This window comes from Camelus dromedarius, chromosome 19 (genome assembly GCF_036321535.1).
Source record: "Camelus dromedarius isolate mCamDro1 chromosome 19, mCamDro1.pat, whole genome shotgun sequence".
Lineage (NCBI taxonomy): Eukaryota > Metazoa > Chordata > Mammalia > Artiodactyla > Camelidae > Camelus > Camelus dromedarius.
This window is the reverse complement of record NC_087454.1, coordinates 27,609,365-27,634,987: the sequence shown is the minus strand read 5'-3', so window position 1 is coordinate 27,634,987 and position 25,623 is coordinate 27,609,365. Positions and strand designations below refer to the sequence as shown.

General features: G+C 38.2%; 1 protein-coding gene across 1 annotated transcript in view; it reads left to right on the top strand.

The window, feature by feature from the left end:
- USP49 (ubiquitin specific peptidase 49) overlaps positions 1-25,623 on the top strand; it is a 50,072-nt gene that overhangs the window by 1,122 nt on the left and 23,327 nt on the right. The window contains exon 2 of the mRNA XM_031434716.2: positions 13,888-13,961. The gene's annotated coding sequence lies outside the window, so the exon portion shown is untranslated. The remainder of the gene's footprint in view (positions 1-13,887; positions 13,962-25,623) is intronic.

Genomic DNA, 25,623 nt, shown 5'->3' with positions numbered 1-25,623 from the left:
AAATCTGTTCAGATTCTTGCTGGTTTTTTCTGTCTTCTCTTTATGCCTACATAAGCAGCATACTAAATACGTTTATAAGTGCTTTAACATGTTAAATAATTGATCCATTCTTCTTTTTTAAGACTATTTTTTTTAGAGCAGTTTTTGGTTTGCAGTAAAATTGAGGGGAGGGTACAGAGATTCCCCGGTCCCCACATATACATAGCTTTCTCCCCTATTATCCGCATCCCTCACCAGAGTGGGTCATTTATTACAATTGACCCACTCGTTTCTGTTTTTTGTTTTTTGTTTTTAATGAAGGTACTAAGGATTGAACCCAGGACCTCATGCACTCTAAGCACACACTCTACCACTGAGCTCTACCTGCCCTCGTTTTTTAAAAACAACTGATAATTCGCGTTTACTGAGTGCACAGCATGAGCTAAGTATGTGAATTGTTTGAAACTCACAACCCAAGGAGAAAGCTCCTTTGTTATTACTCTATTTTTTGTGATTTTGGATTTTTTTTTTTACATTACAATGTTTCAAACTTCATAGAACAGTTGTAAAAATAGTACAAAGAACTTCTATATACCCCGTCTTCAAATTCACGAATATTTTTTATTTTGTCCCATTTGCTTTATCATTTTCTCTCACTTGAGTACTTTTAAACAAGTAAACTTGGAGGGGGAGGGAAGGACATAAGGCCTTAATTAAAAAAAAAAAAAGAGGGGAAGAATGTTTTGATTGTATCAGCAAGTGTTTGATTTAAGTCAAGGATGTGAAGCAAAGGAATCTAAAATTAGACCTGGGGTGAATTTTGTGGTTTTATGGTTTGTTGTCTTCAGTGTATTCTGAAAAACATTTTTTTACTTGTGAACCATGAGTTTGTAGGCCCCTCCCTCATCAGCAAAAACTGTCATGGTCTTGCCCCTCTGTTGGGGCCTCCTTAGCACCTGGCATGAGGGGTGATTATTATGTGCAAACGGGAGCCACTGGCTGTTCAACTCCATGACTGAGACATATTTAGGTGAAATACATATTTTGCCTAAAAATCCTTATGTTGCTTCAAGGAGCTGGAAAAGATCTAAATGTCAAATGTACTGTCTGAGAAGCGTGGCTTGCAATTAATATAAGTAGGTTTGCCTTATAGTAAGGGGATGAATATAAATATCTTTAACATTCTGTTACCTCCTCCCAAAATAAACCTAAATTTGGGCAGTCTTTTTAGTTGTCATGATGTAAAGAGATTTCATTGACCCTGTCCCCACTGCCACCTTCCAGCTCATCCTTGATCTTTGTTCAAATGGTAGCCTGTCCATTTGATTAAAGTGTGACCTGCAGAATGAGGCCTGTCCGATTTCAGTGAAAGGACTATTAGCTGGATTCCAACAAATGTAAAATATAGCACTTGTGAGCTTCTCCCCACTCCCCACCCCCGCATAAGTGATCATCAAAGCTATGAAATATAGCTCCTTATTAAAGCTGATTGTAATAATTAAAAACACTTTGCTTTCATAAGGATGAGAAAATTACAAATTATTTGGAAAGCATTCTTTCTAGCCATGTGTTATTGTTTCTGACACATGAGCAGTTTTTAAAGACTATAATACTATTCCTTGGCCATTTACATGTTAATAGAAGTCTGAAAAGTAAGGCCGTCTTCTGGAATTTTCAGGGTTGTTTTTATTCTATGTCAAGTTGCAAACAGCATTCTGTGACAGGTATTTTCTCTCTTTGTCTTCTATTGAGCTAATTAGTAATTTACACTCTAGTAGCATCCCTTCCAGCCTCGCTGTGTGAAAATGCCTGCTACTCTGCCTTCCGTGCAGCCCCGGCTGGCAAATGATCAGGGGCAGATGTTGGTTAGCAAATCAGAAGGATCAGGGATAAAGTGTATTTTTGTGTTGTGTTTTAATAAATGTACAGGCTTTTATATCAGCCTTTTCTCTGCCATGCCGCCTCCCCCCACTCCCATTCAAATAGAAATGTTATGACCTCCTGTAATCCAGAGCTACTGCCCTTGATTCAATTTGGGATTGTTTTCTATTCTGTCTCCCACCCCCACCCTCACCCCTACCCCCACCCCCACCCCAAAACTGTGGGATTTAAGGAGGATTAGCAGGGCAGTCTGGCATGGTTGAGAGCCAGGAAGCTGGTCTTCACGGCTCCGGCTCCCTCCCATCCACAGATACAGAGCTTCTTGTCCTTGTCTTTAGAAGCCAGCGGTGCTTCTTGTGCTGGGCAAGTTATGTGAGGGCAGCACTGTGCTAGTGAGTTAGGAGGATACTTTTATATGACACTTGATTCTCACCAAAGGAAAGAGAAGCCCTACCTTTCTGTCAGCTTTTTCAAAATGCAGCCGTGAGTGACCAAAAGACAATTTATAGCTTGGCTTTAGCACTTTGTCACGTTGGTGTTCTGCTCTTTCCGTCTCTGATGTGGGGAAGGTGATATGTAGTGTCTGCCCTGTGTTCACTTGGCAAAGCCGTGTGGGCCTGTTAGTGTTGCAAGAGATTTTGACTTTGAAATAAAGTCTAAGGATCAATTTGTTGTGTGAAGAATATAAATTTAAATTGAGAATTAAAGGAAGGGTAGAGGGGGTTACTGATTTATCCGTTTTGAGGCAAAACCTTTCCAGAATGCTAGATAATTTGTGGTACTTATTTTTACATTTATGGATACTACTTTATCAGGTCAGAATCTCTGTTAGAGTTATTAGAATCTCCCTGACAAAAAGTGTTACCTGGAGTTAGCCACAAAGATCAGTTAAGAAAATGTGTGAATCGCTTAGTTCAACCGTCATAGCTAATAGAATTATAATCATAGACATCTAGCCTTTGACAGTGAATCAGTGCTTGTGAACATTTATGTTAGCATTCACTGAGTATGTGGGCTATACTAGTGTTTTGTTTTCATAATCCAGCATGTCTAGACTGTCCCTGTGGTCAGCCCCTGCTAACAGTTACTAATTTTTACCCTCCTTTTTCTGTGTTCTGATACAACCACCTATATCAGTTGTCTTAATTGTGTTGGAAGTTCAGGGCTAGATACTAATTGCAGTCTTGTGCTTTAACACCTAAAAGAGGTCAAAGGTCAGATTAATAAGCAACATATGAAAAAGTGAACTATCAAAATGGCCTCATCACACAGAGGAGTGTTATGAGTAAGTAAAAATAAGAAAGTGAATGTATGACTATGGAGCTGAATATACTCTTTTAAAAGGAACATTTCTCAATTGTATGCATAGTGTGAAGACCTGATAACAATGCATTTCAAGTAAGAGGTAACTAAGTGTGCTTTAGTGAAGAGACCCAGCTCCTTTGTGGTGGCATCATTGTCCGCTCCATGCTAAAATCCTAAACTGGTTAAACATTACCCGTCTCTCTAGTTATACTGTTAATGTGCTTGTTGAATTTTTTCTGCATAGGCAGTTCAGCTCAGCCTACAACTAATAATACATACAAACCCTAGTTAAGCTATGGATTCAGTAATTCCAGTCATTTAAGTAAATATTACCATTTTTTACCTATTAGATTAAGAGATTAAACAAGTTGATAACCAGTAGTGGATAAGGATGTAGGGAAACTGTAATTCTCACACACTACTGATGGGAATATGTTTCCTTGGAGGTACATTTGGTAATGGCTTGTTGGAGTTTAAAATGTGTGTACCCTGTGACCCAGAAATTCTACTTCTAGAAATTTATCCTATAGATATATTTATACACTTGCATGAAAAATATGAGTACAAAGTTTTTCTTTATAGCTTCGTTTACTCTGGCAAAAAAAGAAAATGATGTCTATCAGTTAGGGGCTGGTTAAATAATATATGGTAGGTTCATACAAAGAAATACTATTAAGCTATTAAGGAATGCAATGAATCTATTTGCTGATGTAGAAAGATGTCCATTAAGTTAATTTTTTTAAGTCATGTTATAGGATATGTATAAAATATTCTATTTTTGTAAAATGTTAAGGAGTGCTATTTAGGTGAATCTGGAATACTGACGAGTTACAATTTTAGAGCTTTCAACGTATGATGTCCTATGAGTTGCTACTGGATTTGTTTCCCAATATTATCGTGTATATTGGTTAACATTCGGGGTTTGTAAAAACAGGGGAACAGGTAATTTGGGGGGAAGACATCATTTTCTGTGCCCATGGGATGTGGAAGAGGTATGTCACTGTGTACCGAATGGGTTAATCAGTTTTTGTTAGCAGTGCAGTGTAATGAATGAGCATATTAGGTACAACACCTTCATTGGCAGCCAGCAATCTGCTTGTGAAATATTTCAGAAAACAGAAATCTGGTGAGAAGTGTTCCTAAGCAGTTGAAATATCTTGGGGGTAAAATTACAAAGAACAAATAAAGTAGAAAAAAATCTCTACCAAAAAGAAATTGTTTCACCGCTGAAAGCCATGAGAAAAGATGTATTACCTGTGGGCTAAGATGTGACAGTGTAATTTTTTTAGGGCGTTAAAGTGAGTTCTTTTTGTATTTTGAATTTTCCTTTAAGTTCACCATTTAAAGAACTTCAAGATATATTTTATATTTGATGAAAAAATTATAAAATTTTTTAAGAATGGTGAATTTCTTGTTTTATAGTGTATATTCTAATGTAAATTATTTTCCCCTTCCACTTTCAATTAAAATGTATCTGAAAACGTATCTTTTTGAGGTTTAAAAAAAATAAGCAGAAATAACAAGAAAAGTTTATATTTAAGCATGGCTCTTGGCACTTAAGAGATGTTCAATACATTTTTATTGAATAAATTAATATATGCATGAATGAAAAATATTACTCTGAATTTGGACTTTATACCCTGAATTAGGCAGAGCCTAGCATTGGTGTATAAAGGCCTTCTGTTCAGCCCCACTTCCCATGCCCATTTTCTCCTTCCACCCCACAAGCACCCTCTCTAATGTGTTTGATATACATCCTTGAATCTGTATGCATCTTTATAAAATATTTAGTAATGTTTTTTATGTATGTATCTTTAATTCTTAAATTGCTCATTATACTGCAGTGGTATAGAATTTGGTTGTAGAATTATCCTTGTAAAAATGCTGTAAATCTTACTCTAGTTTTTACTTTATTGGTCAGCAGTGTTTTAAAAAGATCTATGTGTGTTTTGGGGTGTGCATTTAACTAATTGCTCCTAACTGCAGCCTAGTGTGCATCCATTTCCATAGTGATGGATGCCAAGGCTACCGTAAACAGGGCTACCGATTAACAGTCTTGTACATGTCCATTATGGACGCATCTGAGAATTTCTTTGGGATACAGAGTCCAGAGTGGCACTGTGGTATACGTATTGTCAAGGGCTGAGTAGTTGTATCAGTTTACACAACACAGGCATTGCATTCCCAACCTCCCCAACATGTGGTATTGTACACATTTCTAATTTTTGCCATTTAATAATGTCCTAACTGAGATGCCACTTCTTCGGGTCTTAGAGAAAGTTGGGCAGCCGTTGTTTCGGATTTGCACATGTATCTCACTCCTGTTTGTTTCAAGTCTCAGGAAAGGATGAGTGACTCTGGCTCAGAACGCTCTTTCCTTGTTTCAACAGGTTTGCAGTATTTGTGCTTTCCTTTCCTGAGGAAGCAATACAATTTTTTAAGTGTTTTCATTTCTGACCAAAATATGATGCAATCAGATTGTTCTGTTGACTTTGGTTTAATATCTGCCTGACTTGAGTGGAAAAGGAATTTTAGTTTGTTGATGTGATTGACATAGCCATAAACCATGAACTTTTCCCAGTAATGCCGTAGTATGTTAAAATTTTTTTCCTTTCCTTTTTCTCTTTTTGCTGGTTTTGTGGTTATGTCTTTTGAGTCAGTTTCTATAAGCAAAACATTATTTCCTGCTGTTAATTTTTTTCAAACCAAGCCATGCTCTATGCTAAGATGTAGAGTTTTCCATGTACTTTGTTTTTCCTCTGCCTTGAAAATTACTGTTTTTCTTTGGGTTTTTTTTTCCCTCAGAAATCTTGCTTGGGAAATCACAGTTTTAGATGTGATTTTAAAACATTCTTTTTAACCTTTTCAAGAATCTTTTAAAATTTAATATCTATCAAGTCTAAGTCTGAATATAGCATAAAAAATATAACTACCTGCTTTTCTCCTCCTCAACGTTCTGCCTCTCCAGAGACTTCCATTGTCTACTCTTCCAGCTGTTCATTGGGTATTTAATGCCATTTTTCTGAACAGTAGGCTTAGGCTGCTGTTTTTAAAAATCTGTGTAGGCTTTTCTCTAGACCCAAACAGCTCATCCCGGAATCCACCTTCCTGCATATTCTAGATATTTTCTTCACCTCTCTGTGAACCTCGTATCTTCTCCCTTCATTGTTTATATATCAATTAAGCAATTCCTCCAGAAGGTTCCTAAGGAAAAGGTGCATAGGATGTAAATATGCATATATGAAAATGTCTCCATTTTCTCTCAGACTTAATTTATAGTTTGATGCTCTCATACTTGATTTATATCTGGCTCTAAAATTCTAGATTGGAGAATACTTTCTCTAAGTTTAACAGGCATTACTCTATTGATTTCTAGCTTCTATTATTGCTAATGAAAAGTCTGGTGGTGTTCCCCCCACCCCCCACCTTGGTTGTTTTAGGACCTTATCTTTGTCCCTGGTGTTCTAAAATTATATGATAATCTGTCTCATTGTGAGCCTTGTTTTATCTGTTGTCCTGGCACACTGAGGGCCTTTTCAGTCTGGAAACATAGATAGCCACCCCACCTCCCCGTCCCCCAGTTCTGGGAGATTCTCTTGAATTCCTAAATTCTAACCAACTGCCTCCTTCTGCCCCCGCCCCTTGTTTTCCTATTCTTTCTCTTGGAATTCTTATTTGTGTTTGGAACTTGCGGACTAATGAGTCCTTTAATTTTACCATCTCTTCTATTTCTTATTTTTTTGTCTCTATTCTGTTTTCTGGGAGGTGTCTTGAACTTCAGACTCTTTTAATTAGTTTTATATTTTCTCTATCATATTTTTAATTTTCAAGAGATTTTTCTCTGAATGTTGCTTTTTAAGTTTTCTATTTTTGTTTCATGGGTGCAGTAACTCTTCTCTGATTTTATTAACTACAGTTTAAAAAAAAATTTATGCAATCTCCAGTATCATCTCTGCACCTTAAAGTACCTTTACTTGATCATTTGTTTTGGACTTTCTTTTAGGGAATTTCCTTAAATGTATATTATAGCCTTGGCTGTCTTACTCATATTCCAGAATGAGCCATTGAAAAGCTGAAAGCTGACTTTGCCTGAGTGGGGGGGCTTCTAAAAGTTAACTGGTGGTCTTCATTATAAGGTGATTAACCAGGAACCTAACTTTTTGGGTGGAAGGCAGCGCTAGTAGTCAGTACTTGTAGGTGTTTTTCTCCCATCCAGGTTCTTCCCTGGAGAGAATGCTCCAATCACTGGCTTATACAGCTGGCTACAACATTTGGGGAGCTGAGTGGGAAAAGAGCTGGGGTATCTACCTTTCAGGACCTCAGCCTTTCCTTAATCCCCATCTTTTTAGACTGGTGGGTCTGCCTCTAGTTGTGCCTGAGTCCAGAGTCTCTTTAGTTTCCAGAGAATAAATTCCCTTCCTTTGACCAGTGACTGTTTGGAGTCAGAGTGGGAATCTTGGATAGACCTCACTGTGTTCTTTATGCAGCTCTGCCTCCTGTCCCCACTTTCACAACTGTTCTGAGCTTTTCTGATGAGTCCCGGCACAATTCAGTTTGCTCTGGGATTCCCCAGAACACCCTCTTAGTTTTTGCTTTCTTTGCCCTGCTACATCAAATAACTTATCCATCTGCTTTTCAGCTTCCAAAAACTTTGTTGTAGTTGTTTCCTTTCCTAGTCTTTGTCCTTGTGAATCTTAGGTCTTTAATGCCATTTTAGTGGAGTTAGGGAGAGAGCAGAGCAAATGCAGGTGCTCAATACATCACGTTTCACTGAAGATCCAAGTTTATTTCTCTCATGCCATTTCAACACAAGACTTAATAGGTAGATGACTTACAGCTATTTCAGATTTTTGCTACAGTAACAGAATTGTACAAGACATGTATTCATTTGGTATTTGCTACCCTCATGGATTAATGCCTAAGCTATAGCTTGCTATCAGAGAATGACACCTAAATGGCTTTGGGAAGTTTGCAAGTAGAAATTTAGGTCATTAAGTAACTTAAATGTTCTTTTACAGACATGGAAGCTGAGACCCAGAGAGCAGACATGGCTTACCTATGTTCACTCAATCCGTCTAGAACGTCTAGAACTAGAACTGAGTCTCTTCTCCGGTGTCCTTTCATTACCAGTATGGTTCTGTCTTCTCTCATAAAAGTAGCTGGAAATAGGAGCCCTTTACCATGGCTTATGTAACCCACGTGTCCTGTTAATTTAGTGTTGGCCTTAGATTGCAGTCGTGGAATTTTTTTTTAATCGCTTTTCTTCTTATTAAAGATTGGGGTCTAGTTTTATTTGCGTGAGCTTTCAAACTCAAGAAAATTTGTGTCTTCCTCTTTTAAAGATGTCTCTATTTTAAAGAATTTATATCAAGCATTTGAAAAGTTTCTTTTTTTCTTCCTACTGTTGCCTTCTCAGTGGCCTCCAAAAGTTCTTTGTGGGGGAAGACAGAAACTCTTTCCTGAATATAGTTATAGCAGATAAAATTTATTTAGAACCAATTAGTATTCCTGTTAAAATGTTTAAATAATATGGGAAAGGGAAACAGATGTTGTAAAAATGTCAACAAGTTTCTTTGGAGAAATCCTAGAATGCTTTTTTTACTAATTTTTCAAAACTCAGTTCTCAGTTCTCTTTTTCCAAGACCCCTTCCTGCATTTTACCCTATGACATAAATCTTTTATGTTATTTCCCCTCCCCTCCTATATTTTGTACTTTGTACAGTTCGCCCTAGAACACCACTGAATTCATTATATGTTGACATAGTCACCATTCTTTGGTGATTTTCATTTATATGTAAAATCCTTGGGGACAGAGCCCTGCTTTATGCTTTTGAATACATTCACTTCTACATATTTATGGGGTGCCTTCTTTGAGGCATTGGACTCCTCTGTGGGTGCCAGAAACTTTGGGGTGCACAACAGGTCTCTGATAGATGCCTGATGGTTGATATCTACTCACCATCTCTCCAGTCACCATTACAAGACAATGGAAAGAATGAGCTCTGCTCTTCCTTTGTGTCACATTGCTGACGGTGGGAGCAGCTGGGAGCAGAGTACGGAAAGCCTGTTCTTCGGAAGCTAAGGAGTTGAATGTTCCCCTGTCTGGAAAGTGAACACGTTGAAACAGAAGCCCTCTGAGCTTCCTTACAACCTCCAGATTTCATGGTCATCAGGAGGTGCTCCTAGACACCCTTTAAAACAACTGACCTACAAAGGAAAATGTCTTGTAGGACTGAGTGGAATCCAGTGGAAAGCTTTCCATGATTGAGCTAAGCTGCTGCATACATAATGTGAAGTAACCTAGAACACTTAGAAGGATAGAGCATTGTTTTTGGTTTTTTTTAATTTGTTTTTTCCTCTCCCATTCTCTGAAGGTTAAACAATGCTTTATCATTATTATACTTTGGAAATGTATTAACTTTCACTTTTTCCAATTTTTATTTTTATTGCGAAATATGATATATGTGAAATACATTTTAAAGCATATGCACATTTTAAAGACTAGTAAAACGAATGCTGGGGTGGCCATCTGTAAATGTAGTTCTCTGGGTGATCCTCCCTATGACCCACCCCAGATTCACCACTATCCTGACTGTCATCAAGAAAGTCAGGATTTGCTTCTGTTTATTATATTTTAAATTCTAAACTTGAAAGCAAAAATAGCTCAGTTGAAAGGCCTTCAGTCTTTTTATATGTATATTTTATTTTTTACACAAGGTAATACTAGAAAAACAATAGATACAACGTTATTGATCACTTACCTCATGCCAGTGCCTTTTCTGAACACTTTACACCTTGTAAGTCCCCAGCAATTGTATGAGATAGGTGAGAAAACCGAGGCATGGAACTGGGAACGTGGTCCCACTGGAGTTCTAATCCAGCCAATCTGATTCCTAAACCTACTCTCTTAACCACTGCCTAATTAGGGTGTTGTCTTATAATTTGAAGCAATTCTATATTTTTAAGACCTGCATCTGTTTTGTATCTTTGAATACTGTAACGAGTGGCCGTCAAGCTCTGCACTGTTTCTGCTGGAGCCGTGCAGCTGGGAAGCTCTGCAGGCTTTAGAGTTTGTTCAGATACGCTGGCTTCTCAGTGCTCGACACAGATACACAGTCTCTCAGTTTCTCTAAACCTAATTATATCTTTAGTATCATCCATTTCAGAGCACTTCTAAAATGTTATTTTATAAATATTTGTTTTTTTATGGGAATTTTCAGGGAAAACCAACAATAGCCCTTATATTTGTAGTGTAATGAATAGTGATATTTAGGTTAGAGTTAACTTACTTTAGTTTTTAAAGGAAGAGTAATAATTATAGGAAGTATTTTTCTAATATAATATTTCAAAATTCTTTTAAAAATATTTCCACATTTGTAAGACAAGTAATTTTTGATACTTGTTTGGATATGATCGCCAAGAGATAGCTTCTTTATACAATAGTTACTGACTCTAGTGAATTAATGTTTTCTTTGCATTGTTTGCTCTGAAAGCAACTAGTTAAAGTAACAAGCCTTTATGTTTCATTTTTTTTTTTTTGCTTGTTTTGTTTTGTTTTGTTTTATGAGCGGGTGGCAATTAGGTTTACTTATTTACTTATATTTGGAAGAGGTACTGGGGATTGAACTTGGGACCTTGTGCATGCTAAGCATGTGCTCTACCACTTGACCTACACCCAGGCCTCCCTAAATTTTAAAATTAGATACTGTTTCTGTAGAAGGAGTGCAGATTTACAGCTCAGTAATTCCTGGAACAAGGCATGTAAAGTGCCTTAGGATATTGCTAACTGCCAGCGAAGTTTTACCATGGCACGGAACTTCACTTATATAAACCTCATGTTCTTTGTCACTGATAAGCAGTTACTGGCATTGTGCTAATTTAAAGCAATTATCTTGGGCCCCGGTGCTGCTGTTTTCCTGCTGTATAATATTGGACTAGTCATTTAATCACCAATTTGAGTATTCTTCATCTATAAGATGCCGCTGACACCTACCTCTTTGTGAGAATTAACTGAGCAAATATATATGAAAACTCGTCACACAGCATGGTATCCAGTAGAAGTAGAATAAATGTTTATGAATGTTCTCCTTCCATTATAATTGCTTTTCTGTGCTGACAAAATTTTTATGTGGTATTTATAAAATATGCTTGGTAATGACAAAATTAATGTTTTAAAAATGGTTTGAATGAATGCCAGCAGACTGAACTCTACCAATTAGTAATATTTATCATATGTGGGGGTTATAAAAAGCAGGATTATATTTAAGCACAGGGATGAAATAACAACTCCAGTGTATGCTACATGGAAGGACCTTTTGTGGCTGGCATTGCTGCTCTGCAAACTACAACTGATTTGGCATTGCTTTTGTTTGCATATGTCTTTCTTGGATGATTGGGGGAATGCAAGCATATTGTGCTATTGCTTTTAGGTCATTTTATTTTTGGTGAGAAGAAATTCACAATATGGCTAAGGTTGTGTGTCCTTTATTCCTTATTAAGCAGTTAATTAAGACCAGGATGTCATTTAACTAAAATAAAGACCCAGACACCAAACACATTTTAGGATTCTTGAACTCTACCTGATCAGGCTCTTTTATCCTAGCACATCCCCAAACCTCTGGAACAGTCGAATATCAACGTCTCTTCTCACTGGAGGGATGATCTAAAGTCTTTGCTTTCTTTGGTAGCAGGGGAAGAGTAGCTAACCCATGTGCAGCTCTTGTCAGTTTACACTGCACTTACACATTTTCTTGTTTGATCTTCACAGCACCCTTGGGAAGGAGTAGAGCTGATGTTATATCCATTTTCAAATGAGAACATAGGGGTCCCAAGACATTAGTGAGTCGTCCCAGGTCACACTGCTAATAAGTGGTTAACCTCGGGCTTAAACCCAAGCCTTCTGACTGTAAATCTAAGGCTTTTCACTCTTCCATGTTTTCTCATATGCCCCTTACAAATAAAAGACCCAGCTAGTATCTTATTAGATATGAAAGTTAATCAACAAGGCAAGTGGATTCCTAAAACCTTTCTGATTCTGACCGCCACACAGTCCTTTAGGGACTTAACTTCTCTAAGCCTGTTTTCTCATCTCCTTCAGAGCACTGGTGTAAGGATTAAGTGAGAATGCAGGTAAAATGGTAGTATGCTGCCTGGCACATAGCTGATAACTAACAAAGGTTTAGTTTCCTTCCTTTAGCTTTCTAAATTTAGAGCAATTTTCAGGACTTGAGAAGGAGAAAATCCATTCTTGAAAACTTTACTCAACTTTTACTCTACCCAATAGTAATAATAGCAATGATGATGATGATGAGAGCCGCTGATGACACTTATAAGCCTTTAATGTGCACCAGACACGCATCTAAGCACCCTTACATATGTTGACTCATTCAGTCTTCACAGTAACTATGAAGTAGGTATAATCTTTATTCTCATTTCACAAACACTGAAACTGAGGTACAAACAAGTTCCACAGTTAATAAGTGGCAGAGCTAGGATTCAAACCCAGGTTTCCGCTCTGAAGAAATACTGCACCAAGGACTAACATCAAGGTGACAGCAGCAATGCCCTTTCTTCAAGAGCTCTCTAATATTAATGCTGTCAGGTAAGGAATGTTCAGATGGCTGACCACATAGAATAGGTCCATATTTTAGGTAATCTAAGTTATCTAAAAAAAAATATATATATATATATATATATGTTTATATAGTTAAATATAATTTTATATATCTCAAAATATTTTAATATATTACTGTATATTTCATAGTTTTAAAAGTTTAAAAAAACTGCTGAAGAGAATATTAATAAATATAAACCAGATAAAAATTTAACCAAGATCATACCCTTTTCAGCAAGGTCAGTCATGTTGCCCATTCCAAAATACGAACATTTATTACCCTATGTTGTACCTCGTCTGTAACTTCCAGTCCTGGAGGGCAGCAATAGCACTGGGATCTTGACAGCATTCTGCAAGGAACCATCCACCCTAGGGGACTAGACATGAGGGGTGGGGGACCCTATAGAGGGAACATATTTTCACAAAGAAAGTTCCTTCTAAGAGGAATTCTTATGTTAATTATTAGGATGACAAAATAGAGAGTTTTTCATATTGTCCTATGGTGGCATACTGTACTAATCTCAAGCTTATTGAGTCCTGCCTCCTGAATAAAGTGTCAGAAACCTAAAAGATTATTATGCATGTAATTTGTCCAAGTCCTACCTTTGACCAGTGCAATGTTCTTGTGTATAGAATGTGTGCCGTTTACCTAAGTCATGAACCCACCTAACACAAAGAGGTCACTTCCTGGCATCTTTCATTATTATGTATTTCACTTAGGCAAAAAGAATTTTAGCTTTTGAATCTCGATTATTTTGTATTACCATGAATTTGTTTCTGCTTTTCTGACAATTTGGGATTATATGCAAAGACAATGTATAATCTTTAAAACCTAAAACTAATGCAGAAGTGCAATTTTCAGGAAGTAGGTCTTTCATACTTCCATCTATGGGTCAGTCTATTCATAAGTGACAATCTTTGGTTGCTCTTAGCTGAAAAAAATCACATCCTTTTTTCACTCCTTTACCTCAATTTTGAGGGCATGTGGGGGAGTTCACTAAACTGCACTGTAATATACTGAGCCTGTTTTTTAATTTATAAAGTTCATGAAGTTGCCTTTCTCTTGCTGTATATCAGCCCGACCTTACAGATTTATTCTAACCCTGTAGGTAAGAGAGAAGAGGAAACCTAACCAATGGCTGTGGAGTAATATGGAGGAAGATGGGAAAAACTTGTTTAATGGGTAAGAAACAAAACTATAATAAAAAGTTCTTCATGAAAACTCCTCATAATAGTATTACGTATGACCAGTCTATAACAGGTGGCCGAGGTCGGTATACTGTTAGGGAGAGTGATCAGTCACTAGCTTTGTCTTATTGCCATTCTGAGCTTTCACCACTCTCTTCCTTCCTACCCGTGAGAACTTTTCAGTACAGTTAATTAACTAAAGCTAAGAGGGGACACAGCCATATTTGAAGATAAAGATGGGGCGTGGAGACCAGCACCCATACTGAAACTAGTCGAGGGTAGGTCTTGAAGCTTGCTGTATGTGGAACAGAGTCTGTGTCTGTCATGACCTGTCAAGGGTACTAACCACCCCTTCTTGCTACCAGATACTGCCAGCTGCTGTGCGTTAGGCTCACCCCAGGATCCAGTTCATTTAGGCAAGTGCAGATTGTGTGACAGCTGTTAATCAAATAGAATTCCACAATAAAAGGGGTGACTAAACTTGTGAGATATAAAATTTTTAAATTCCACAAGTCCATACATTCTTATTGTCAGTAATTCAAACATTATAGATAACCAAAACCCCCTACCTGAATCTTAGCCCCCTCCCAGGCACTTAAGTGCATGATATGTCTTTGTGCAATCTTCATCTCTGCCTACTGGTTAAAAACTTGGGCTTAGGAACCAGATTGTTTTTGACTAGCATTGTTAACTTGACATTTGGGCACGTTAATTTCTCTGTGCCCCAATTCCTTGGGTATAAGTGGGGACAATAAAATGCTGATCTCATAGCAATGTTGAAGATTAATTAGTTAATCCATATAAAAAACTTGGAATAATGCCCAGAATGTGGTGAGTGTTTGGTAAACGTTAGCTATAATTTTCATAGGTATCCCAGTTAGCATTTTTTGTACCAAACTTCCACAGATGAATCTTTTTCTGATACACTGTGGGAGTTAAACCACCTTGGATAAGGTTAACCATGGTGGCAAGGATTTTTAAATTTTTTCATAAACGTTTTCTTTTTGGCTTCCAGCTTCATTTTTCTCAGAGTATGCTCTAGACTATGTGTGAGAATACGGTTATACACTTCCAACTCTTGCTACGTATCTTACGGTGTAAAGGATGCTCACAGGTATATACTAATGAACAACTGTTTTTGGGGCTGTGATGGTTTGTTTCACCTTGCCCACAGAAGAACCTTTGTCAAAACAGGATGCACAATTCTTTTGTTTCTAGATAGCTATGTGACATTTGCTGTTAAGATTCCTTTAATCTATTCTGAAGGACAATTTTTGAGTTTCTTTTTTTCTTGTTTCACAGAATCATAATAGTTTGGAAAATGTCTTTGATACCTTTAACATGACTTTGCACTTTCTTAGGTGCCACCAATTACTTATTTTAAGAAGGAAGGACACTAAAACAGCTGTCTCTTTTTAATATTTCCCTCCTGTATTGTTCTGGGGCTTTATTAGATTCTGATGGGCTATTCTGTCTGCTGTTGACTATTTTAGAAGACAAATATACAAAAACAGAAGTTAACATGTACTGAGTATTATGTGTCAGGCACTGTTTTAAGTGCTTTACTCATTTACTCATCATCGCATTTAATCCTGTCATCCGCTTACAAGGCAGATGCTGTTACTGTCTTCATTTTAAAAGCTGAGAAAAGTGAGGCACAGCTTAAATAACTTGCCCAAAGTCACATGGCAAGGGGCAGCTTCAGGATTCAAAACCAGGTCCTCTGCTCCAGAGCCTGTGCTGTTGACCTGTAGGGTGCTGGCCTGGTAATAAACAGAACATTTGCCAAGGTGGATGTGGATTTAAATAAGATAATAAAGCCAGATATCTCTTGAAAAAGTCACCGTAACTCATCTATTTCCACTTGCTTGTGGAAAAGAAAATTTGAAATCATGTATCTTCTTAAGTTTGGGGAAAATAATGATGTAAGATGACGTGAGATTCATAAATAATTATGTTCTTGACCATGCTTAACCATTTTGCTTCATTACAAGCTGTAGTAGATAGAAATCACCTGAATCTAGCTAAGGACCAGTACATGTTTAGAGGTGAATTGATTTGTAGATTACCATTTCGTTGCTATTTGTAGAAATGTGCAGACACAAAGATTGAACTGTGCAGCAGTTTGGAACTGATTGGTAATTGGAAATTGCTCTTTTGTCCTATTAAATAATATTTGAATGACAGTCAGCAGGAAGTTGTACAAGAGAAGTGACAGGAGGAAGGTGACTTATGGGTCTTATAATTAGAATGTCACTTATAAGTGATGGTCTAAAAAGTAAATGTAAATTAACAATCGACATTTATGTAGGAACTGGAAGGAGTTATAGTATGTGGTTTTTGTTCTGAGGTTTGTCTTGTCAGAGAGACACTGGCTTTTCTTCACATAGCAATTCATTTCCTGTTGAAATACTGTGAAGTACAAAGAGTAAGCAACATTTAAAGTAACAACAAGTACTGATAAAATGTCTTGGCTTTCCTGTAAAGTCAGACTCTCTCCTCTCTCCATCTTTTTTTGAGCATCCCTTCTGAATGTTCATCAAAGTTGTGGCTCTTAGTGTACATATCTTCTACAACAGTATCTTAAAGGCTTGAGATTCTTTCAGAAGTCAAAACTATTTTCATAACAATACTAAAACATGGTTGATGTGCAACCAACTGAGTACAGAAACAGATAGCAGAATCGAACTGTCTTCCTTATTCCAGACATTAAAAAGATTTGCAAAAATGTAAAATAAGGCCACTCTTTTCACTAGATTTAAAGTGAGAATTACTGCGGTTTGTTTCTACATCAGAACATTACAGTGACCCCAGTGTGGGCCAGAAAGCCACGGTGCTCTTAAAGGAGAAAGGAGGGTTTGGTTTTAAGAAGGAACACCATCCAACCTTGCCAGTGACTCCACTGATATGTCCAAAATTCAGAATGTTCTTTGTGTTGGTTACTCCCAACTTTGGGAGGACCAAAAGGATCTTTCAGTACAGCCTTTTATTTTTCAGTATTAACTGAGCATCTCTCCCCTCACAGAGCTTCCATCCCAGCCTGGGAGTCCTTTGCAGTGGTCACAGCTCCCTCTTCAGGGGAGTCTCAGAGTTCATGGTCGCTACTGTGGATGTTGAGCTCTGTCTGCTGTTTCTCAATGACAAGTACTGAGGATAGAATGGGAATTGCTTGACATTTTGTGATTTATTGATTTTTTAAAAGGGGGGCACCAAATGGTTTGGGATTTTTTCAAATTTTAAATTTTACCTGGAACCCCAATAAAGCAATAAAGGTGGGCCTGTCCGGTTACCCTTACTGTGGTTGTTTTAATCTTGTTTTGTTTTCAAAGTTAGTGCCGCTTTTGTCAAGAAATTTAACTTAAAAAAAATTCATTACCAACTGTTAGATTTATTCTAATTGTTTTTTATTATTTGAAGAAAAATGTCCATATATGTGTGAGATTTTCATTGCCTGGTGAGTTGCTCCCAAGACCCTGTAACTTGTTTAATAGACTTTTACACAGAAAGAGATTACTTGGCTCATTAGATCGAGTCACTTAAAGATGACTGGAAGGTTAACTAATGTGACCATCAGACTCCTACTCAGCGGCTAGATGTCTTTCATATCACTCACCAACTTCAGCCATTTCCAGATGCAGATGATTGGGAACACCATTAGAATATTAATGGAAAAAGAAACTGACATGCAAAATGTAAATGACCGAAAATTGTCTCTAAAGATTATTGTAATCTTTTTAATGTCCAAGAGTTCTGCATCAAACTTGGCCTTCCAACTTAAGGAATTCTCAGTTGTAACAGGAGTGCCTTGAAATAATTGCTTTCCTGCTCCTTCTACTGCTTCTTTTGTTTCTTTTCATCTTCTCTTACAGTTTTTATTTGATCTGCCATTTCACTTAATTTTTCTTTCACAGCTGTCACTGAAGTAAAGATCATCACCATATCAAGGTTTTCTTCTGCCTATAATGCTAATAATTTTTTTTTTAATGCCTGAAACATTATTATCTTTTAGATTTTCCTGGGAGCATGTTTCCTAGAGGGGAGCTTCATCTCAGTAGTTTTCAATGTATGTAAACCTGAGGGTAGTCTGGACAGTTTTACCACTTTCTCCAGCTTCAGATGTCACAGAATGGTGAAGCTGGGTGAGTTTTCTGATAACACTTAGCAGGACTTTGTCCAGTGACGCACTCTGAAGGAGAATGTGGTATCAGAAGGGTCCATTCATATTTTGGGAGACCAGTTCTTAGGAGGGTTGGACTAATTTACAATCAAGCTGTGAAGGAGTTGGGGTAGATTGTTGGGATTGTGTTGTTCCTTGCCGGAATCTCCCATCGTGGCCCTCGCTGCTACCCATGGATGGCCCAGACATCCTGGTAGTGAGTGGCATTGGCCAGGCAGGCACAGCTGCAGGGTTCCCAGCTGGGAGGTCTGGGGCCCAAAGCCAGGCCAGGAGCAACAGCCTCTCATCAGCCTCCATCCACTCCCTTGGCAAATTTCTGAAAGAACATAACTTCTGAGTCCATGCCTTCTTTACTTTCTGCCTAATTCGTGTGTAACACTCCCTTCTACCTTCTGGCCTTTTGGAGCCCCTCAGACCCGTCTTCCCTAGGAAAGCTTTGTTTACAGGTCCTGAATGACCTTCCTGTTCCTTCCCAGTGTTCTGTAGACTAGTAGCCAGAAGCACACAACTACAAGTGAGTTAGTAAAGCAAATAATATAAGCAGGTTCACATGTAGTTTATGTTAATTTATAATGAAAAATACTGATGCTATTATAACAATAGAGCTATATAGAAATAGCATTAAAAATAAAGTGGCTTCTATTCTGTAGAACAGTATTTCTCAAACTTCTGACATTTGTATACCACTGCATGGTTTTTACCACATTCCGGTAACATCTGTAGAGTTACTTAATATTTTTTCTATAAACCAAGTTACTTTTTTTTTTAACCTAAAACTCTACTTGAACCTCATCCTAAAAAAAAATACCTATGGATTGATGAATTTTCAGTTTTTTTAGTAAAACATGCTGTAATCATATATGACTACTACATTTAAAGATAGCCTCTGGAGAGTTCCATGTTTGGATGAGACAGAGTAAGCACCCTCTGCCCAGTCTCTCACATTGAATGCAGCTAAAAATCTGGAGGGAACAGCAATTTGAGGACTCTGAAAAGTCAGTAGTAGCCAGCGGATTACGGAAGACCAGGATTTGAAGTGCCACCACGTGTCCCCTGGCCTGCACTGAATGCGGCCCAAACCTGGAAGTGGGCGGCAGCCAGGGAAAGAGAGAGCTGCAGGATAAACCCTCTAGCTTTGTCTTGAGTGGGAAAGGAGACTTCTGACACTCAGAGAAAGAGGGGTTGAAACCCCTTCCTTTAAAAAATGTCCCCCCATTTTCTCAGGCCCCAGGCCCCAGGCCATCCACCTTACGCTGCTGGTGCTGACAGTGATGGCGGCAGCGGTCCCAGATGCCAAAGACTCCTCAGGGAGGGGACCTTCTTCTCTGGTTGGAGAAGCTGCAGTCCTAAAAGGGACTCATCATTGTTTTCTTTCTCTTCTTTGTCTTCCTGCTGTCTAGCCCTCAAAATATGGGATAGAATGCAATAACAAAAGCCCCATCTTTCTGGCTGGAAGACAGAAAAGGGAAGCTCTAAGGAACTGGAAAGTACCTGGTAGGGGAGCTCAGGAAAACAACCCCGAAGAGCTGTTTGCGAACTCATGGTTCACCCCCAGCAGCACGTGCATGGATCTGATCCTCAACAGCATACCAAAAACTGTTAAAATTGAACTATGAGATAAATCACTGTTTGGGTCCTAGACTGGCCACTGGGTAGTACTCATGCCAGGCAGATCCAAATACCTCTACAAAGGCTCTGAGTGTGGAACTGATAGTTAAATCATACCTCACAGAAGGGTTGGTTGGGATTTTTGACCTGAATCCAACCCGGTTGATTGCTCACTAAAACAAGAATCAATAGCAACATTTTCCTTAGAATTTAAATGAGATGCAGGATCTCATAATATTCAAAATGTCCAGGATACAATATAAAATTATTCAACTTAGGAAAAGCCAGCAAAATTCAAGTAGTGTGAAAAAGACAGCTGACAGATGGCAGCACTAAGAGCATACCTCCCCCCTACACATTGATTATGTCCTTCCCTTCGATTTGATTGGCAAGCCTAGGCCACGTGCCCACTGCTGGACTTGTGACCATTGCCAGGGAGTGCCATGCACAAACTAGGTGAGACCTCACTGGCCCCACCCCTGGAGCTAGTGCTGGGGTCAGCTTCTCCTGAAGCACGTGGCCCTGTGGAGGAAGAGTGGCTACTCAGAGTAAAAGCAAGCAAACAAAAAAAAAAACACCTATGTTCAGACTTCATGAAAACGTATTTAACTTTGCTCTCAGATTTTATAGGAGTTTTCTATAGGAAGGTACAGAGAGGATTGAAAGGAGATAATCTATCATAGGACTCTATAAATTTCATTAAGCCTTTTGTGTGTTTTCCCTTTGTGTATGATTCTATTTTTATTTTTGAGGCAGATGGGTAAACATGCCTCGAGGCTAACTGTCATTTTAGCACCGAGATAAATAACCAGTTGAAGAATACAGATGTAATGAGCTATACCTTAGCCTTTGTAGCTGAAGATGACACTCACTGGCCAGTAATGCTATCTAGCCAGTGGGTCCCCACCAGCTGCCTTAGCTGGTCCATGATTTGCAGCTGCAGACTGTGTGCCGAGTTTGGCATGGTGTGCACCTGCCATCCTCTCTCCGGAAAGAAATACTCCAGGTGCTCATGGATGGCTCCCTAGGTTTATCTGCTGCTGTGATTTCTCTGAGTCCGCAGTGATTCTGTGTCATTTGAAGTTTTGCTTTAGTGTGTCTTCAAAGTGTTTTTTTTTTTCCTTTTCTGCTTGAGTTATCTCTGTTCAGCTCATCACACAGCAGTTACTTAGGAATTTCAGAAAGCATGCTTGAGAGAGAAGCTGCAGGAAATGGTGGAGCTTATTAACATTACAAGTTCTTAAAGCCTTAAGTGTGTCAACTTTTGAGTTGTGCAAACATTTTTCATATGAAAACTGAAAGAAGGTAGTTTTAAATTGTAAACAAACCTGCAGCATTAAAATGGCAGGATTGGATTGTGAGAAACTCAACAGTTGGATTCTACTTGAAGAGTGCAATATTGTGATTTATATTGTCATTCTGATGACCAGGATGTATTTCTCATATATTTTTGCCTTTGTCCACAGTTCCTGGCCCACAGTTCCCCAAACCCTTGGGATTTCTTTGGTGTTGAATGATCAAGGTGTCTTTTGTTATGTTAATGTGGTGACTTTTGGAAAGCACCTAAGGAGGGGGCTGATTGCCAGTGGAGCAGACCTGTGAGTAGAGGGTAGAAACCTTCAGTCTCACCCCCTGACCTGAGGGGTGGGGAGAGGGGCCTGAAGTTGAATCCATTCCCAATGGCCAATGATTTAATCAATCATGCCAATGTGATGAGGCCTTCATAAAAACCCAAAGGGATAGGATTCCGCGAGCTTTCACTTTGGGGGAACCAGAATGCTTCTAGGTGCCACTGTGCAGGGCCCCAGGTTCCACAGGTACAGAAGTCCCTTTGTTTGGGACCTCGCCCTGTGTATCTCTTCCCCTGGTTGTTGATTCATATCCTTTAAAATCCTTTGTGATAAATTGGTAATCTAGTGAGTAAACAGGTCTTTCTGAGTTCTTTGAGCCATTCTGGCAAATTAATCGAACCCAAAGAGGGAGTCATTGGGAACCTCTGATTTATAACCAGTTGGTCAGAAGCACAGGCAACAACCTGGCTTGCGACTGCTGTGTGAAGTGGAGGTGGTTTTGTAGGACTGAGCCCTTTACCTGTGGAGTATAATTTTATCTCTGAGTGGATAGTGTTAGAATTGAATTGAATTCTCAGACACTCTGTTACTACCCGAGAATTGTTTATTGGTGTGGGGAAGCCTCCACATGTACACACGTTGAACTGGGTCCAGGAACCTAACTTAAGGTGACTGAGAAGAGACAAGAGTAATATCTATACTTTATCTTTGGAACATTTGACCTACGTGGGTCAAGTGGAAGAAGAATCTCCACAGAGAGCAAGGTAGTCATAGTCTTAACTTTGTTGGCAGTGCCAGTTTATGATCTAGAGCAAGTCACAGGGTCACTTTATATACTGACTGTCATTTCTTGAGCTCTGACTATGTGCCAGGCATTGCTGTAAACATTTTACATATGCTAACTCATTTAATTCTCACAGCAGCCCTATGAGATAGAATCTGTTATTGTTCCCATGTTACAAATAAGGAAACTGGGGCCCAGAGAGATTATTTTCCCAAGGCTATGTATAACTAATAAGGACTGAGCTAGAATTCTAACCCAAGCAGCTTGGCTTGGACTTTCAATCACCATGCTATACTGCCTCCCAGTTTATTTGTAAATGACACATTAAAAATATGGACCATTACTATTTTACAGAGATGTAGGAAGCAGAAAATGAAATAATAAAAGTGCTTTTGTAAGGAAATAGTGCTATGCAAAAGGAAACTATAGCCAAGAGCGCAACACTGGTGTTGGCAATTAATTACCTTCTCTAGGATTATAGTCCTTCGCTAGAGGACTATGACATTTAGAATTATAGATTCATAAGGTTAAAAGTCCCTCCAAGGCTTTGGTCTAAGAGGACTTTATCTAAAACAGTGGTTCCTAGATTTTTTTGTTGTTGTTAATTTCATATATCTATAAAATGCGCATACATACTCCAACCCAAACTGCCATCTGTTATCATCACCGTAGGAGAAAGGACATTTCACACCAAGAACATTGGAGAGACGTAACGAACAACGTTTCCCAAGAACAAAACAGATAGGAGTCTTACCCGGCCAGTGAAATTATTGGTCTAAAGAGTAGTTGGGGAATGTATTAACCTGGACTGGTGGGTTTGGATCCTGTTTGGGTTAGAAGAAATTACCTTGGAGTAGAATGAACTCCCAAATGATTGCATCAGTCATATCAGTTGGAAGCATGTTCAGGAATATACCAGTTGAACTGTAGTTTACCTTGCTTCTTAGTAAAGCTTTGAGTGTTTGCTTTGGCAACCTAACAAGGTGCCCTTACCTCTCCAGGTTCTCTGTGTTTAGTTCTCATTTTCCCTATGAGACTACAAACTCTGAGGTCACAGGTCTCATTTGTGTTGAACAAATGTTTAAATGCTTTTCCTTAAAAAAAAAAAAGTTTGGGAAAAACCACATAAAATTACCATCTTATCCAGTTATGGTAAAAATGTGGTAAAAAGCAAAATTACCATTTTAACCATTTGTAAGTGTACAATTCAATAGTGTTAAGTATATTCACAATGTTATGAAACAGATCTCCAGAACTTCTTAATCTTGCAGATCTAATACTCTATACCCTTTTCCCCCTCTGTCCAGCCCCTGGTAACTACCATTATACTTTCTGTTTCTGTGAATTTGACTATTTTAGGTACCTCATATAAGTGGAATCATACAGTATTTTTCTTTTTTTGTGACTGCCATATTTCATTTAGCATAGTGTCCTTAAGAGTCATCCATGTTGTAGCATGTGTCAGAATTCTTTCCTTTTTAAGGCTGAATAATATTCCATTGTATGTATACACCAGTTTGTTTATCTATTCATTCATCGATGGGATCTCTCTGACGATTAGTGACACTGAGCATCTTTTCATTGCTTGGTAGCCATTTGTATATCATCTCTGGAGAAATGTCTATTCATGTCCTTTGCACACTAGATTTTAAATTAAATTAGGTTACTTGGTTTTTTAAATTAGGTTATTTGATTTTTTTCTTGTTGAGCTATAGGAGTTCTTTATATATTCTGGATATTAACCCCCTTATGAGATGCATGATTTGAAGATATTTTTTCCGATTCTGTAGGTTGCTTTTTCACTCTGTTGATTGTGTCCTTTGATGCACAAAAGTTTTTAGTTTGATGTAGTCTTACTTCTCTATTTTTGCTTTTGTTGCCTGTGTTTTTGGTATAATATCCAAGAAATCATTGCCAAGTCCAGTGACATGAAGATTTTCCTCTATGTTTTCTTCTAGGAATTGTATAGTTACAGGTCTTACAGTTAGGTCTTTAATCCATTTTGAGTTAATTTTTGTATACAGTGTAAGATAAGATTAATTCCTTTGCATGTGGATATCAGTGTGGATATTGGCATTAAGTGTAAAACTTTAGAACTTTTTTTTTAGGAGAAACTACAAGAGAAAATCTTTCTTATCTTGAGATAAGAAAGGATTTCATAAAATATAAAATTATAAATGGTATATCACATGATTGCATTAACTATAAATCTTGTCCATAAGAAAAGATACCTTACACAAAAGACAAGCCACAGGCTAAGAGGATTTTTACGACACATCTAACAGCAGAGGCCTTGTGTCCAAAATATATAAAGAACTCCAATCATTTAATAAGGAAAAGACGAACAACCCAATCAAAAAACAGTCAAAGGTTAGTTGAGCTCTTGGAATAGGTGATACCTATTATTTCGTTGCTGCCAGTGTTAGATTTCTCCTGATAGTGCAGTCAAAGCAGTTTAGTTCTTATTGGATCTGGTAAGTTCTTATGTGAGTGGTAGGTGTAGTGGTAAGTCTATGTTTTGTCAATTCACAGAGAAAAAAACAAAATGGCCAACAGATATATGAAAAGATGTTCAACCTGAGTCTAGTAATCAGGAAAATGCAAACTAAAACAGTGAGATGCCATTTCATCAGACTGTATAAATCTAAAACTTGAACAGTGATCGCTGACACTGGGTGAAGAGCAAGGTTTGGAATCTATAGTGCGGCTCAGCCAGGTGCTAGCAGTGTCACCTTGAGAGGTTTCTTTGTCTTTCTGAGCCTCTTTATTTGTTTAAAGATACTTAAAATGGGGTTAAAAATCATCTCATCAAGTTGTCATGAAGAATAAACAATATGTATTGTTTTAGAGCAGTGCTTGCATGAAGTATGTGTTTAATAATTGTAATTGATTTAATTATTTATGATGCCAGTTAATTATAAAAATAACAAAAAGTATCAAGTCCCACCCAAATTTTGTCCAGATGTGTTCTGCTTGGAGAGATCCTAAATAGAGAGCCACCCTGAGCATGCCAGCCGGCTGGCTTTGCACTCCATGCCCCCCAGTGGCATTGCCTTAGAGAAGTCGTAACTAGGGTCTAGACTTTAAATGTTCAGTTTCTCAGTTGTGAGAACAAGATATATTGAGCAGCTTCTTTGGAACTGGCTTACGCGGTCAAAATAATCAGAGCAAAGATTCACTTACAGTGAGAAATCTAACTGGTAAGCACACCAATACTTGAATTTGCTGGTTACTGTATTCTCTTCCTGAAGGCGAGCTACATGGAAAATCCATTTTGGTTCTGTGTGCAAGGAATCAGTGCCAAGTGAGTCTGCTGAATGGTTATAGTGACGAATGGTATCAGGCCTATATGTGAGATCACCAGGCTCATTTTTTGTATTTACGAATTGGGGGACCTCCCCTCCTCGGCTGTGTGGAAGGAGCACTGCCTAATTATTGCCCTGAGGACGCCCCCTCACATTGCTGGCCTCCGGTCTGTGGTCACGCACAGGCTGACAGTCATTGACAGATGTATTCT